We start from the raw sequence: 16,837 nt of genomic DNA, 5'->3' as shown, positions 1-16,837 counted from the left end.
GTACCAAATATGATGACATTTAAGCAACTCAAGGGAAATACATTTTTACACTGTGCTAGATAATGCTGAGTTAAGAATTTTTATGTGGTGCACTAGGTAAATTCCACATAAAATTATTTTCTCCAAGATACAAAATATTCATGAAGAGGCCCTTGTCTGACTTTGTTTGTTTGTTTTTATCTCAAAAGACTAATCCAAAGTTTGACCTTATAACAATACCAGCACACAGTGAGCCAAACCCTTGCAGGTGAATGTGGTTCTCTGGTCCTCTAAGCCCCTTGGGGGGAGGAGTAGTGCATCATTTCCCTTACACCTCTAGGGAGCTATTTATATAGTCAGGCACTCTAATGAAAGCCCTGGTGACCTGGAAAAGTTAATGTGCCCTTCAAAGTGTCTTCTTTGTACCCAAAGAATAACTCGGGATGTACACAGGTTTTTACACAGACGCACACACAGGCTCACACAGAGACTCTCTCAGCTCATGTGCTTATCTCATTCAATATGAAAGCAAAAATTCCACAGTCTATATTTTGGTTCTCTCATTATATAGTTGATGATTGAAAGACATTGCAGAATACTGAAGTTCTACTAAGAGCATCTTTAGGAAAATAACAGACCAAATTTTGGAGATAATTACAATCAACAACAACAAAAAAAAAAAAATCACAGTATTCCTTCCTTAAAGAACTTAATTCAAAGGTTATGTCAGGAAGTAAAATCAGTAAAGGGGAAAATGTAGTCTGAAATATGTTTAAATGTTAGTTAGATATATTCATGCTATTAGCATAAATGTGTATCATAGTTTGCACAGTAGTTTTCCATTTTAAAAATAAACTTGGCATTGCACCCTTTCAGGTGACTCCTCTCCCTCCCTCTCTCTCTCTCTCTCTCTCTCTCTCTCTCTCTCTCTCTCTCTCTCTCTCTCTCTCTCTCTCTCTCTTATTTTAGCATTCTCAGGTAAGCCTGGCAAGAACTCCCTAAGATAGGTATATTTTCAATGTAGATAAGAACGCTGAATCCAGAGAAACTAAGTTAGTAAAATCTATATAATGGAAACTTCCTACTTATAGAGTCTAGTAAAAAGAAATCAAAACAAATATCAAGCTGAGCCCCTTCCCTCTCACAGAGTTATGGCTTTAAATATGTCCAGGAGCAGTGGCACAGTTCTGTAATCCCAGCAACTGAGGAGGCTGAGGCAGAAGAAATACGAGTTCAAAGCCAGCCTCAGCAATGACAAGGTGTTAAGCAACTCAGTGAGACCCTGTCTCTAAATAAATACAAAATAGGGCTGGGGATATGGCTCAGCAGACGAGTGCCCCTGAGTTCAATCCCTGGTACCCCCAAAATAAATAAATAATAAGTAAATAAACATAGGTATAAACCAAGCATAAACTAAATACAGAAAAATCTTCACTCAATTCACTACCTCAGTCATTCACCCCAAAATGCTGTTGATCTTTCTTAAGTCCCTCCAGTGAAAAGAGATTTTAAGTTGACAACTAAAAGTTTTTTGGTTTTTTCAGTTGTTGTTTCAATAGCAACAGTTTCTTGAATATTTTTTCTGTTGGTTTACACAAGTACACAATTATCCACATTTTAAGAGTAGTATCTACTTATGATAGATTACTCCTTAATTCCACAAACATCTGTTGAGCGCCTCCTGTGCCAACCATCCCTAATCCCTACCTCCAAGGAGTTCATAGTTCGTTAGGTAAATAAACACATGGATAACTAAGCCACTATGTGATAATGGTGCCATAAAAGAGATGTGCACCAAGTTCCAAGGGAGCAATTAATCTTCCTCAAAGTATTGGAGACCAGTTCACAGAGGAGGTGACATTTGAGTTCAGCCACAAAGAATGAGTTGGTTTCTCCAAGAATTGATGAGCATTCCAACATCAGAGTTAAATTACAAGGAGAACATTTTTTATTTAAACCTGTGACCACAAGAGCATCATTTCAGACAAATGTCTCTCTTTTTGCTTAGTTCAGATTAATAAAGACAGAGCAGTCTTGATGACTTTCAGGGTTAGTCCACTAAAGTATTTAATGATGGTTTTACAAAGAAAACATATGGCATTTATCCCAAAAATCACCATTGTGTAACACTTAAGATTCTGAACAATGCAAGTGTCTCCTTTGAGGGCTCATGTATAATTAATGTGTCTTAAAGATTATTGAAGATTGTAAGCCCTTTTTGCATGTGTAATATTGGTGGCTTTTAAAATATTGATGCATTTGTACAAGTTACTTGACTTGAATTTTACAGTGAACTCAGAAAAGAAGATGTCAAAGTTGGACAAATTTTAATGAACTCTCTTTCTTACAAAAGCTTCTTAAAATAGATAATACTTTGATATGAACTACTATCCTGAATTCCAATGAACATGTAAGTGAAAGGTACAGAAACAAAATGGCAATGAAGACTTGAGGAAAAGTTCCAAGGTTTAACCATTTTGGACCTGTTCTTTGTGCAACCCCTGTTTCCTTACATTTTGCCTCCAATTGCTCCTTCTGTGAGCATTTTCCATAAATAAATCTAATCATCTTTCACTTGGCAACTGCTATTGTCTCTTCTCTGGCTTCTGTTCTCTGCTGCCCCATGTCCAGTCAACACTGTCATCTCCTGCCACAGAGGATGCCATGGAGGCCTCAAAGTAACAATGCTTTTCAATGTTGTGTTACACAGTTGGAAAGCATGTCTCTCTTGCCTTCTTTCTTGGCTTACTTCTCTTAGAGAGAGAGAGGACAAAGATGTCCTTGGGCCCCAGGGATGGACAACATGCAAGTTTCACTCATGACTTTCCTATCCCTTTTCCACAGGGCTCAAATGTCAATCCTTGAGCAAGAGAAAACCTGAGTGGCAGCCACAAATCCCTCCCCTTCAGTGACCAAAGCTTTGTTTCTGGGTCCAGCTTCTTGTACCTATTTTCCTTCTCCTTCTAGATAAGTACTTATCTAAGAAGACTTGGGGCCATGGCATAGAGACAGCTTGCAGGCCATTTCCCCAGGTAGGGCCAAACTAGTCAAAACTTCAGAGACATACCTGGGCTTGTGACTATAGAATTCTAGATCTTATTCCTACTTGCTTCAGTTACTTGGTAAAAATAAATAAACAAATAACAAGTTAAGCCTGATAACAAACATTAGTGGAAGCTAATGTCCATTCATATTTGGATAAGGATGAATGAATGAATAGATGAATGAGAGTTCTACTAAAGCTTTAAAACTTCTCCCCAAGTGAATGTTATAAATGGGCCATCTCTATAACCACTATGCCTGGTTATATTTTATCAAATAATTTATTAAATATATTTTTAAAATATTTTCTTTATCAAAATTAAATATTTTATTGATTAGTTTATTAAAATATTTTTAATATTTTCTTTAACTGTAGGTGGACACAATACATTTATTTTATTTATATGTGGTGCTGAGGCTCGAACCCAGTGCCTTACATATGCTGGCTAGGTGAGCACTCTACTGAGCCACAACCTCAGCCTGCCTGGTTCACTTTTATTATTTCAAATATTTTGTCCATTTTGCTTGATTTAAAAAAAAATTGATATCACATTTTACAAAACCTTCTCTGTGTGTATGTTCCTTCATTTTGTTTTTAAAGTATTCTGTGAAAAAGCCATTATGATACCTGTTTTTCAGAAGGGAAAATTAAACAGTGCTTCCCACCCATCCTCACCCTGTACTTTCACTACTAAATTTTACTAATCCTTCAAGCTACACCTAAGTCATCACTTTCTCCAGGAGACTTACCTGGCTCTATGAGCCTAGAGAGGGAGTTCCTATTCTCTGTTCCAGGATGACCAGAGTATCAGTTGATCAGAAGGGACCTGGGGTAGGCGGAGCCCACAGGATCACTCCCCTCAAACCTTGAGTTTTCCATCAGTGCTGTATTTGAGTCATATCATTTTCCACGTATAGCAGCATGAGAAAAAGGCAAAGGAGCACCACCATGGAGGACTGGCTTAGAGCATGGGTTTGGGAGGCACATAATGTATGATCTTAAGTGGTTGCAGAACTTCTCTGCGTGTTAATTTCCTCATCTGGAAAATGTAGATAACAAAAACGAATGCTTACAGAGCACTTACTATCCTGTAGGTTATCTCACGTGGTTTTCACAAATGTAACTAGACATTTTTTTTTTTTTTTGGTTTATCATACAGAGAGGAAACAGGCATAGAGACATGAAATTCACACAGATAACAAATGGTCTTGTCTGATCTCCACATCAACAGTATAAGAGCCATGATTCAAACCAAAGCCCACATTTATAATTGCTACACATATAATGCATGTGTATAGGATGTTCTTACAGAATAATAATTGAAGATCAAAATCACAAAGTATAGACATCATGTAGAGTTTACTGAGGCACACCAGTTCAGAAAACTAGGCTTACCACCTACTTGTCAGTCCACTACCTCTGCCAACCCCGTCACACAAAGGGATTTGCATGCCTGCCTCTATATAATAAGAGCATTGGAAAGAGATTTGAGGAGACAGATGCTATAATGCTAAGAGATGAATATCAGTTCCACAGCCTCCTCTCCCAGTAAGAGAGTTTCTGCACTTGGCTACAGTCCCCCAATCTGGCCACAGAAGGTGGTTGGAATTGAGAGCTACATGTTACCATAACTGACATTGCATGGTGGGCAAGGAAGTACCTGCATCAGAATTTTGCAGCTTGGTACCACTGCAGGGATGAGGGACGTCAGCTAGAGAAAATGGCTAAATTTTGCAAGGGGTCACCAGTGCTTAGGGAAACTGCACTGGTGTTAGTCCTTCCCTAATGAGACCCTCACCTATGAAAATGTGGGAACTGTAATGCTTTCCTCACGGGGCAGTCATGAAGATTAAATGAGATGGCATGCATGGAATTTTCTTTGCAAAGTGGTCCCACAATTAATGTTAGCTCCCTTGTCATCTTCTTGTTACTCCACTTTAAAGCTTGGGTAAATACTTGGAGTGTGGGAAGAGAGGTAGCTTTTCATAATGTCAGATTCCACCTAAAAAGAAATTCTGTGTTTGCAGAGCTCTATCCCCCTGGATTACCAAGCAGATCTGAAATTTATTAACCTTTTTAGTCATTTGTGAACACCAATGTAAGAAGAGACTTTTGAATAATCAAGAAACCTTCTCCTTCTGGCAGGCAAATAAAAGGAGGCCAGGTGTTCAGGATTAAAAATGCATTACCCCCACCACTGACTTTCTGGGGATGGTGTCAAGTATTTCCTCTTTCATAATATGTGCCATTACTATAATAGAAAAAGAGGCAAGGGAAAATGAACACTAATGATAGGGGAATGTCAGGGAAAATGGGGTTAGTTGGAAACATGGAGGGTAAAAGTGGCAGAGAAAGGAGGAGGAGAATCCTATCTTTAACAAGTTTATGGTCTTCTTCTTCCTTCTCCTTAAAAATAGAGCTTATTCCTGCCCACAGTGAATTAAGCAGACAATATCTGGGGTTCCAGAGCACTGTGCATCTATTTGTGTCTTTGTGGCAAAGTTGGGCTGGCCTTTTAACACTAGATACACAACCACGCAATTCTCCAGAACTGTGTATAAGAAAACTGACCACATCCACACTATCCATTTGTTTTAAATTAGGACCAAAAGCACATTTTATAATGACAATGTGAATAAGTAATTCTCAATTTGTGATTTATGTGTAAGAAGTTGAAGAGGCTGTTTTCCTGAAAAAGCACTAAGATAATTGCTGATGATAATGCTAATATTTTACATTTTGATGGGTGCTCTCTGTACCAGGCATCATGCTAAGCTCTTAACATTTTGGGGACCGTTTCTGCAGCCAGGGTAACCAAAACTTGGGAAGCTAAGAGGCCACAGAGCTAATGATAGAATTAGGGGTTAAAACCTAAGTCCCTTCCAAACCCTGAACTCTTTACCTCTACCCTATTGTCTGCTTTAGGAACTTTTCCATGACTATCACCCCAGCACTCAGAGTGAGTCTTACACTGAGAAAAGGAAGAAAACCAGTCCATGGGAAATGGAAGAGCTAAGACATAGCCCTCGTTGTCATACAGAAGGGGATTGTATTGCAAACAAGCTCTTCAAACTCCCTACACAACACGCTCCTGGTGCATCATGAAGCCATTCTAAGGCTCAAACATTACTTTGGAAAGGCTTCTGTAATTTCAGAGTTTAATAATATGAAATTAGACCCAGAATCCTCAAACAAACCCATTTCAAAACTACAATACCCCTGGAAATGAGCACTTCCATTAGATTTGAGACCATTACATAGCCATCTCTGTGTAGGAGAAATAGTTGCTTTTATGTTGGAACAAATACAAAACATCAGTACATTTTCATCCAGTACAATTTCCTAAATTCCTTTTATCCAATTTCCCAATTTTGTCAGATATTTGAAACTGAAGTAAAGTTTCCTCTTAGCCCAGTTTCTTGTTCACCTTAACTCTGCAACAAAATTATTCTTAGGTTTTATCATTGACCTATTTCTTAGATAGGATTTGGGTTTCATTACTTCACCACAGAGTCAAAAAATACAAAGAAATGTTCCAGAAACAGAAAAACTTTTGTTATTTTGTAATAAGCATTGTATCTTGTTGGCATTTCTGCTCAAAATGTGGGTGTACACATTATAAGAGTGATAATTAAATAATTATGAATCTATGAAGAAGAGCTACTGGTATGGGTAATTAAAAATATCCCTAGACAACCATAAGCAAAAGATATTTGCAATAGTTGAAGAGATCAAGCAATTTAAACACAAGGGAAATAAATCTTATATTAATGAAGATTAAATACAACATAATTTAGAAAAGTTTCACAATTTTAAGTACAGTGGGTGTTTTTAATCCTTTAGCTAGTTTTTTAATTGGATATTTTATTTTTCCATATTTTTATGGGTGCATTAAAATCATACCTAATGGTAGGATTCATTGTTACATATTTAGACAAACACACACTATAACAATGTAACTTGGTCAACATCCTTCTCTAGTATTTTTCTTTCCTTTCCTCCTTCCTCCTCCTGTTTCCTTTTCTCTGCTGAACTCCCCTGGATTTTCATCAAACTCTATCCCACATCTTTCTTTCCCTTTTTCTTCTCTAGCTTCCACATATGAGAGAAAAATATATAATCATGACCTTCCAAGTTTGGCTTATTTTGCTTAATATTCTCAAGTTCCATCCATTTCCCTACAAATGACATAATTTCATTTTTCTTTATGGCTGAATAAAACTCCATTGTGTACATATACCACTTTTTCTTTATTCATTCATCTATTGATGGACACCTAGACTGGTAGCATATTTTGGCTTCTGTGAATTGTCTTAATCCAGAATTTTTTAAATCCTCAGTTAAAAAATTTTATTGTGTATATATGCAGTTACTACTTATAATACATTCTCTAAGATGCTACTGGGATATTAGTATATACAATAAATCCATGGATGACTACTTTCAAGAATCTTTCAGTCTTATAGGGGAGATAAGAAATGTGTTTGCAAGTTGTAATATAAATGTAATATACACTTGATGAGTACCATAATAAAAGTGAGAGCTGTATAAATATGCCACAACGAAACTTACTATTCTGTATAATTAATATGCACTAATTAAAAAAAAAAGAAGTGCATAGCCTTATAGGAGTTCAGGCTGGATCATTTCTCTGTGGAGGGATCAGAAGATGGTGGGCAAGTCACTTCAGGTTCATGAAATACATCAGAGAAAGTAACAGCTAGAAATAGTCACTTTAACTGGAATTTAAGATGTTCCTGAGAGATACAGCTGAAGTGTTAGCCTGGGACCATGCACAGAGTATGAATGCCAGGCCCAAGGATTTGGAGGTTCTTATTGGAGAAATGCAGATTCACCAGGTATCACTAATATTTCACATATTTCCTACCTACTTTTACCTTTTTGAATAGCTTTATTGAAGTATTATCAGCACACAATTACGTGTGCTTGACATGCAATTGCACATTTATCCATCACCTCCCAAAATTTCCTTTGTAATCTGTCCCTCCTGCCCCACCCCCAAGAAATTTATGTTTTTTTAATATATATGTTTTAGTTGTAGATGGACACAATACCTTTATTTTATTTATATTTTTATGTGGTGCTGAGGATCCACCCCAGTGCTAGGTGAGTGCTCCCCCACTGAGCCACGACCCCAGCACCCTCTGGCAAGTAACTTCTGATCTGTTTTCTGACACTAAAAATCAATTTGCGTTTTCTAGAATTTTATATAAATGGAATCACACAATATGAACTCTTTTTAGCCCAACTTCTTTCATTCAGTATGATTTTGAGATTCCCCCATGTTGTCTAGTGCATCAATAGTTTCTTCCTTTGGATAGCTGTGCCACAATTTGTTTATTCATTCACTTTGTTGATGGACATTTGCATTGTTTCCAAGTTTGGGCTATTACAAATAAAGCTTCTCTGAATATTCATATGTCTTTGCATGGACATGTTCTTTTGTTTCTTTTGGGTAAAAACCTACCAAAACATTATCTGGATCTACAAGTTTAGATCATATTTTTTTTAAAAAAAAACAACTGGCAAATATTTGCCGAAGTAGTTGATGCTTTACATCCCCACCAGCTTTATATAAGAATTTCAGCTGCTCCCTATCCCTACAAACAATTAGTATAGTCATTGTTTTTTATTTTATTATATTTTATTTACTTGAGGAGACTGGGGATTGAACCCAGGGGCACTTAACTACTGAGTCACATCCCCAGTCTTTTTTATTTTTTATTTAGAGACAGGGTCTCACTAAGTTCCTCAAACTTTCAATTCTCCTGCCTCAGCCTCCTGAGACACTGGGATTACAGGCATGTACCACTATACCTGGGTTGTTTTTTTTTAATGTTACACATTCTAATGGGTGTGTAGTGATACCTTATTGTGGCATTAATTTGCATTTCCCCGATGGACTAATGATATTTGATGTCTTTTCATGTTTGTATTTGCCATTCTCATAGTTTTTTTGTGTGAAGTGTCAAAACTGAAGGGTTCATATTTTTTGTCTGTTTTAAAATTACCACTATTATTGAGATTTTTAGAGTTCTTTATACATTATAGATACAAGTTCTTTATTACATATATACTTTGCATATATTTTCTCCCACTATTGGCTTGTCTTTTTATTATCTTAAATATGCCTTTCAAAGAGTCTAATTCATTAGTTCCTTTTATGGATTATACTTTTGATGTTACATCCAAGAAATCTTTATCTAACTCAAAGTCACAAAGATTTTCTCCTATATTTTCTTCTAGACTTACTTTTAGGTCTAGTCTTATAGTCTTACATTTGTATTTTGAGTTAGTTTTGTTTGTGTATGATACAAGGTATGGATTAAAGGGTTTGTGGTTTTGTTTTGTTTTCACACATGAATTACCAATTACTCTAGCAACATTTGTTTTGTTTGTTTTTTAAATTATTCTTGGCCAGACTTGTGACACACACCTGTAATTCCAGCTATTCAGAAGGCTGAAGCAGGGGATCTCAAGTTAGAGGCCAGCCTGGTTAAGATCCTGTCTCAAAATAATAAAAAGGGCTTGGGATGTAGTTCAATGGTAGAGCAGTTACCTAGCATGTTTGAGATCCTGGGTTCAAACACCAGCATTGGGTGGGGGGAAATGTGTATGTGTGTGTGTGTGTGTGTGTGTGTGTGTGTGTGTGAGAGAGAGAGAGAGAGAGAGAGAGAGAGAGAGATGTATAAATCTATTTCTGGGTTCTTTATTCAGTTCATGATCTATTTGTCTATTGATTTCAATATCATGCAATCCTGATTATCATAGTGTTTTGTTTTTTTAAAACAGAGAGAGAGAGAGAGAGAGAAAGAGAGAGAGAGAATTTTTTAACATTTATTTTTCAGTTTTCGGTGGACACAACATCTTTATTTTTATTTTATGTGGTGCTGAGGATCGAACCCAGCGTCCCGCGCATGCCAGGCAAGCGCGTTACCACTTGAGCCACATCCCCAGCCCATCATGGTGTTTTAATAAGCTTTAGAGTCAGGTACTTTAAATTCTCCAATTTTGTTCTTTTATTTCAAATTGTTTAGGTAATTCTATATTCTCTGCATTTCTACAAAAATTTTAAGATCAGCTTGTCAATATCTATACATTAAAAAAAAACTCCTAGGATTTTGATTGTTATTGCATTGAATCTATACATTATTTAGGAAGACTGCTACCTTAATATTGAGTCTTCTAATCTGTAAACACAGTATATCTTTCTATTTTGGTCTTTAATTTCTCTCAGCAATATTTTGTAGTTTTTTTGTATACTTGTCTTTCACATTTTTATCAGATTAATCTCAAAAATATTTAATATTTTTGAAGCTGTTATAAATAGTTGTTATTTGGGTATCTATTTATTTCTAGAATAAAGAAATACAATTAATTTTTGTATTTGATCTTGTATTCTACAACCTTGCTGAAGTCATTTACTACTTTTAGACACTATTTCTGAGAATTGTATATGCGTGTGTGTATATATATATATATATATGTATGTATGAAGAACTATCTTCACTTGCTTTGAAGAATTCTTGCCAACATGAGTGGCAGTAAAGTATCAGGCACCTCATGTAGTTGGTGGGGGGAGGCCTGGGGCAGATCAGAGCCAATAAGGCAAGGTATATGTATATATTCCTCATATATATAATTGATATATTAATTATTAATATATTTTTTATATATTTAATTATATATATTCCTTGCCTTATTGACTCTGATCTGTCCCAGGTCTGAGTCTTTGCTGTCACTGCTGTTGGCAAAATTCTTTAAAACCAAGGGAAGATGGTTCCTTCTCAATATTAGATTAATTCTGTAATATTAGAGAAGCTATGGAGAGCCCAAGAAAATTCTGTACTGGACTCTTAAATTATCCCTTTCATGATTTTGTTCTCTATGAAATGCATACTTACATGTAGAATGATTCACGACATAACAATTCTCCAGTCAATGACAAACCACACATACAAATAGTGGTCCCATAAGATCATAATAGACCTGAACAATTCCTATTATCTAGTGATACTGTAACTGTCATAACAGTGTACATATGCAACCCATTACTCAAGGGTTTGTGGCAATGTGAGTGTAAACAAACCTATTGCACTGCCAGTCGCATAAAAGTACAACACATACAATTATGTACTCTACATGGTACCTGATAATAAGCTACTGTTACTGGTTTATGTATTTACTATGCTAAACTTTTTATTATTTTAGTTGTAATGCTTTTACTTATTTTTTAAGTTTTCCATAACTCAGCCTCAGACAGATTCTTTAGGAGTTATTCTGGAAGAAGGACTCGTTATCACAGGAGACCACAGCTCCATGCCTGTTGTTCCTGAAGACCTTCTAGGAAGACAAGAAGAGGTGGAAGAAAGTGATATTGGTGATTCTAGTTCTGTGCAGACCTAGGTTAATGTGTACTGGTGACTTTGTTTTTAACAAAAACTTTAAACAGTAAAAAATAAATTTAAAATATAAAGAAGCGTATAGAACAAGGATATAAAAAAAAACATTTTTGTATATCCTTGTTCTATAAGGATATATCTGTATATCTGTACAATGTGCTTGTGTTTTCGGCTAAGAATGATACATGAGTCAAATAGAAAAGTAAGGGGTAGGAGTGGGAGATCATTTCATACACAAGGCCCTGGGATCATTCCTCCATATTGAAAAACAAAAAAGTGGGGCTGGGGATGTGGCTCAAGAGGTAGCACGCTCGCCTGGCATGCGTGCGGCCCGGGTTTGATCCTCAGCACCACATACCAACAAAGATGTTGTGTCCACCGAGAACTAAAAAATAAATATTAAAAAAAAAAAGTTAAAAAATTAAAAGCTTATAAAGTTAAAAGGGTTATGGTAAGATAAAATTAATTTATTATCAAAAAAGAAAAAAATTAATAAATTTAGTGTAGCCTGAGTGTACAGTGTTTATAAGTCCACAGTCATGTGCAGTAATGTCCTGGGCCTTTGCCTTCACACATCAATCACTAACTCACTCAGCAACTTCCACTCCCTCAAGCTCCACTCATAAGTGCCCTATGTGGGCTACTTTTATATCATTTATATATATATATATGTGCTTTTTACAGAAACATTTTTAGGTTTAGATATACAAATACTTAGCATTATGTTATAACTATAATCTCATCCTAATTCTTATAACTATGTGGCTAGGTCACCAACTCCAGGTTCTCTTTTCTTTTATGGTGAGTTTCTCTTCAAAAGCATCTGATATTTTTGTTAAATGACTTCAGTTAGGCCTCTCTTAATCCATTTGCTGTTGTACTAATAATGTTAAACTTCAAAAACGAAAATATCACTGTTTCCCCCCAATATGTCCCAGAAGTATCCTCAGACTATATGCAAATATATCCATCTCCCTTCTTTTTTTCCAACCTCAAATAAAAAGAGTATTTTTCAATATAAAATAGTAGTTTTGTTTTACCCTTTTCTGTGGACAATGGTACCTTTTGGCTTTACATTTATCTAAAAAAGACTAATTGGAATAATCTTCCCAAGTGAAAGAATATCTACTATAAGGAAATTCATAAATTGTAACACTAGAAAAATAATCTACAAACAAACAATTTTGAGTTTGCAATTTTTTCTATTTTTTAAAATTATTATCACTTAACTTCACTGGGCATCCCTCTACAGAAGTTTTTCCAAAGGTGAGAGGAATGTCTGAGGAAGACAATATGCAAACAATTTGAAAAGCAACTTGATGAGGGTTGGAAAGAAAGTCAAGTCAGGAAGATCAGTTATTAGACTATTGTAATAATCCAACTAACTATAATAAAGATATAGCCCAGGGGCTGGGGTTGTGGCTCAGTGGTAAAGCACTTGCCTAGCATATATGAAGTCCTGGGTTTAATCCTCGGCACCACATAAAAATAAAATAAAGATATTGCATCTACCTACAACTAAAAAAAATTTTTAAATGATATGGCCTGGAAATAATAGTAATAATAGAAAAGGAAGGATGAATGTATGAGATTTTTTTTATCTAGAGAGTAAATAAGAAGATTAGGGGAGTGTATAGTTGTGGAAAACAAAGGAGAAGAGGGAGTCAAAGATGGACAAACAGTGAAGAAGATTATAGCACATTTAGAAGAAAATAGTGAACAGATCGGAGAATGTGATATGGGACAATGTTGAGAGGCAACAAAAATTAATGAAAGAACAGGCTTTGGAACATAGCTTAATGGTAGAGTGCTTGCCTGGGATACACAAGATCCTGGGATCAATCCCCTGCACTGAATGAGGCAAAAGAGAGAATTATTGGAAGAAGTTTGGGAAGTAATCAGGAAACCTGGGATCTGGTTACAGTACTGCCACTAAGTCACTATGAGACCATGGCAGACACTGGTGAGACAACGGCAGCATCCATTTCCCATTGCACCTTCCTCCTTTCCAATCTAAAAGAAACTAGATTCAGTCTCAGCCTAGATTTAGTTTGTGGTAGTGTCATATGTGTCAGAGGAGACAAACTCAGACTCAAAGGGTAAATTCTGACTGATCTAAAACAGTCATGTGTCCAAGTCCCAAGGCATGTCACAAGTCCTGCCAGTGAGGCATGAGGAAAAATCAGCTCTGTGCTTCAGTGTGGTGTATATTCACTCTGAAAGGGAGTCATGCAGGGGTTGAGGGTCTAGCTCAGTGATAGTATGACTAGCATGTGCAAGGCCCTGGATTCCATCCCCAGCATTCCAGAAATAAAGGAATTGGGAGCTACAGAGCAAGAAATGGCCTCTCCTTTTCTTGGATATCATTGGTTCTGGATGGGACACCAAGAACTGCTATAGCCATCGAACAAACAAGGAGCTGGCCCATGAACTGACCAATGTTCTGAGGATGGCAATGCCAGTAGATAGCCTGAGCCCTTGACATTGTCATTGAACTGCTGCATTACTCAACTCTAGCATGCCATTGTCTTGTACATCTTGTTATGGAAGATCACACATTTAAGCCAAATGCATGGAATTTCTATTTTCTGAGCAAGCTGACTTGATCCAAATTAATTTACTTTTCACCCACTACCATTTCTTTCACTGTAAATTGAGAGTAGTCTCTCTGGAAATTCGTCTGGCCTCGTCATCTATGATTTTATTATTATAGGTAGAAATAAGAGGTGCAGCCATACATTAGAAAGAAAGAATAAAGATCAAGGAAGAATTAAAACAAAAATGCAGATATAGGGTCCATGACGTCTGAGGCTTGGGGATAGTCAAATTGAAAAGCGAATCTTAATGATTGCTAAATACATTAATGATAGCACACTGTTTTATCCTCCTAGTCTTCTGCAAAGTTGGCACCATTGGCATTTTTCTATAAGCAAACCAAGGAACATAAGAAAACATTAAGAAAAGTATAATGTTTCAAAAGCTTAAAGATAGTCAAGATTTCAACGTTTTGGGACAGGTCAATAAGAATGAAGACTAAGAAATGGTCAAATATCCTGATGATGTGGAGGTTCTTATTATTTTCAAGATAACGATTTCTGGGAAGTCACAGGGGAAAGTAGGGGGAAAAGAGTGAGAGATTTTAAGGAAGTAAAGATCACGTTTAGCAGAAGTTTAGCAATCAAAAAAAGGGATGAAACCACTCTTCAAGGGAACAACAAGTTTGAGGGGAAAGCTGTTTGTTCTTTCTTGTTCATGAAGCGGAAGAGACAGAGCACAATGGTGGGCAAAGAGAAAGGGTGAATGGAGGGAAGAGTTGAAAGTGGCGGCAAGTCCTGGGGAGCCCAGGAGGAGACAGGCTCTTTGCCTGTTCTCTGCTTGCTCTGCTTCCTGAGCTCAGAGAGCCGATCAATGGCCAGACTGGTCTGATGCAATTACTGATACAAGGTATTAAATAATGAATGAACATTATTTCTTTAATGCCTCTTTAAATAGTCTTTTATAAAAGAACTGTTTGAAAATGATCAACTTGTCTTTCCAATGTTTATTGTTTAAATGCATAATTAATCCAGAAAAGTGTCACTGTACAGTAAGAACCAACATTTATCTCATTCTCCTAACAGAGTAGGACTTAGGAAGAAGAAAAAAAGGAAAATATTATTAAAAGTAAATTGTTTTGTACTGAGGCCCAAATTTCACTGTGAAATTACCTAGATGTAAAATAGAGAGGGAAACTTCAAGTAGAATAATAGTAGGTTACAGTTAGTAAGAACTTTCTATAGGCTAGCCCTATACTAAGTACTTCTTATGCATTCTCTTACTGAATCCTTATAACACCCTGTGAAATAGGTGATATTAACTTTATTTTATGTCAAAGAAACTGAGGCTGAAAGAATTTATCTTCTCAAATCTACTACTTTACTACTCTATGGCAGTTTTCATAAATTAAATAATTATTCATATATACTAAGGTTAGCAATATTCTAGGAATTGCTAGATACCTCCTAGTCTCTTAGCAGCTACATGAGATGTCTGTTTTTATTACCCCATTACAAATGCAAGTGTAAGGGCCAGAAAGTCAGGTATCAGATGTAGAGCCCAACCAATGTGCTCTGGCACCTAAAAAGAGTTTAGAAAATAAAGCTGAGGGAAATATCTTTAATTTTAAAATGGCTTTACAGGATCATGTAGCATATCAAGCAAGTATGAGCTAAATCCCCAATTCCCTGAAAGGAATAAAGCATAGTATAACTTTCCAAGGATGAATATATTGCCTCTAGCATAGGTTAATACTGAAGTTAAAACTCTTGAGTGGAAATTGAATGTCTGTTATGAGACGCTCGAGTATGATATGTTTAGTACTTTTCCCCTTATAAAAGAGTCAGTAGTTGATGTTCCAAAGAAAAGAGTGTTCTACAGTGCAATTTATTCTTAGCTTCCAATGGCACACTGACTTAGCCCTTTAAAAGGCCCTAGCTCATCAGTTTTCTGAATTCAAAAGTAATAACTAGAATAATCAGATAAAGAAAAACCTCTTTTAGCAAATCAGTGCCATTGCTCCATTTAGTAGAGGGAAAAATATTACCATTCTGGAGCCATACTGCTTTGATTTAAATCTAGACTCTTCTTCTTCTCCTCTTTCTCCTTTTAAAATTTATTTTAGAGTGTCACTTTAAGCTGAGATTTTGAAATCATTATGTTCAGACAATATCCTGTGTGCTCATGAACTCCTGGTACATCCTTGCAGAGGAAATTCTCTTTGGAAGCCTTTTCCCAACTCTCTTATCATCGAGATCCCCTATATCATTTGCATGCAAATGATGAAACCTTATTTTAAAAATTATAATTATTATGGCCCCTGAAATCAACTCTATTTAGAATTATTTCCCTTTAGTAAAGTTCTCTTAAATCAGTTGGTTTTTATTTATTTCTTGGAATATCTGATTTTAAGCCTACCTTTTCCAGGACAATATTTAATATTTCCCTTTCTACTGGAAGTATTTGAGAATCAGCATGTTTGCTGGAAACACAACTTCTTATTTCAGGGTGGATCTTTGCTGCCATTGAACACAACTGCTCTTTTGACATGTGAAAAAATCAGCAAACCTCTAGGTTCATAGAATTCATTCTGTTCCGTGAAAAGCACAGAAAACTTTTCCTGATCTAGGAAGTACCCCAGTCACCTCTCAGCAGGATAGAGCATCCAAGAAGCCTGAGACACTTCCCAATTCTTCACCTCAACCTGAGAACATGGCTCCTCACCTAGGAACTCCAGTTTTTCACGCTCATTGAGGGAACTAAGTGAATTTTTAAATGCTTTTCCTTTTACTTATGGCTCTTCTCTAGTTGATTCCTTGATTATTCTAGGATATTCAAAGCTGAAATCTATTTAGTT

At 36.2% G+C, this 16,837-nt stretch overlaps 1 non-coding gene across 1 annotated transcript; it reads right to left on the bottom strand.

Annotated features, from left to right (window-relative positions):
• Nucleotides 1–16,097: 16,097 nt before the first annotated feature.
• On the bottom strand, nt 16,098–16,171 carry LOC120888795 (small nucleolar RNA SNORD107). Its single transcript, XR_005732480.1, has one exon. It is a non-coding gene; the product is annotated as a small nucleolar RNA SNORD107 (small nucleolar RNA).
• Between the last annotated feature and the right edge of the window lie 666 nt (nt 16,172–16,837).

This window comes from Ictidomys tridecemlineatus, chromosome 6 (assembly GCF_052094955.1).
Source record: "Ictidomys tridecemlineatus isolate mIctTri1 chromosome 6, mIctTri1.hap1, whole genome shotgun sequence".
Lineage (NCBI taxonomy): Eukaryota > Metazoa > Chordata > Mammalia > Rodentia > Sciuridae > Ictidomys > Ictidomys tridecemlineatus.
The sequence above is the reverse complement of the archived record's forward strand: the minus strand, read 5'-3'. Positions and strand labels throughout refer to the sequence as shown.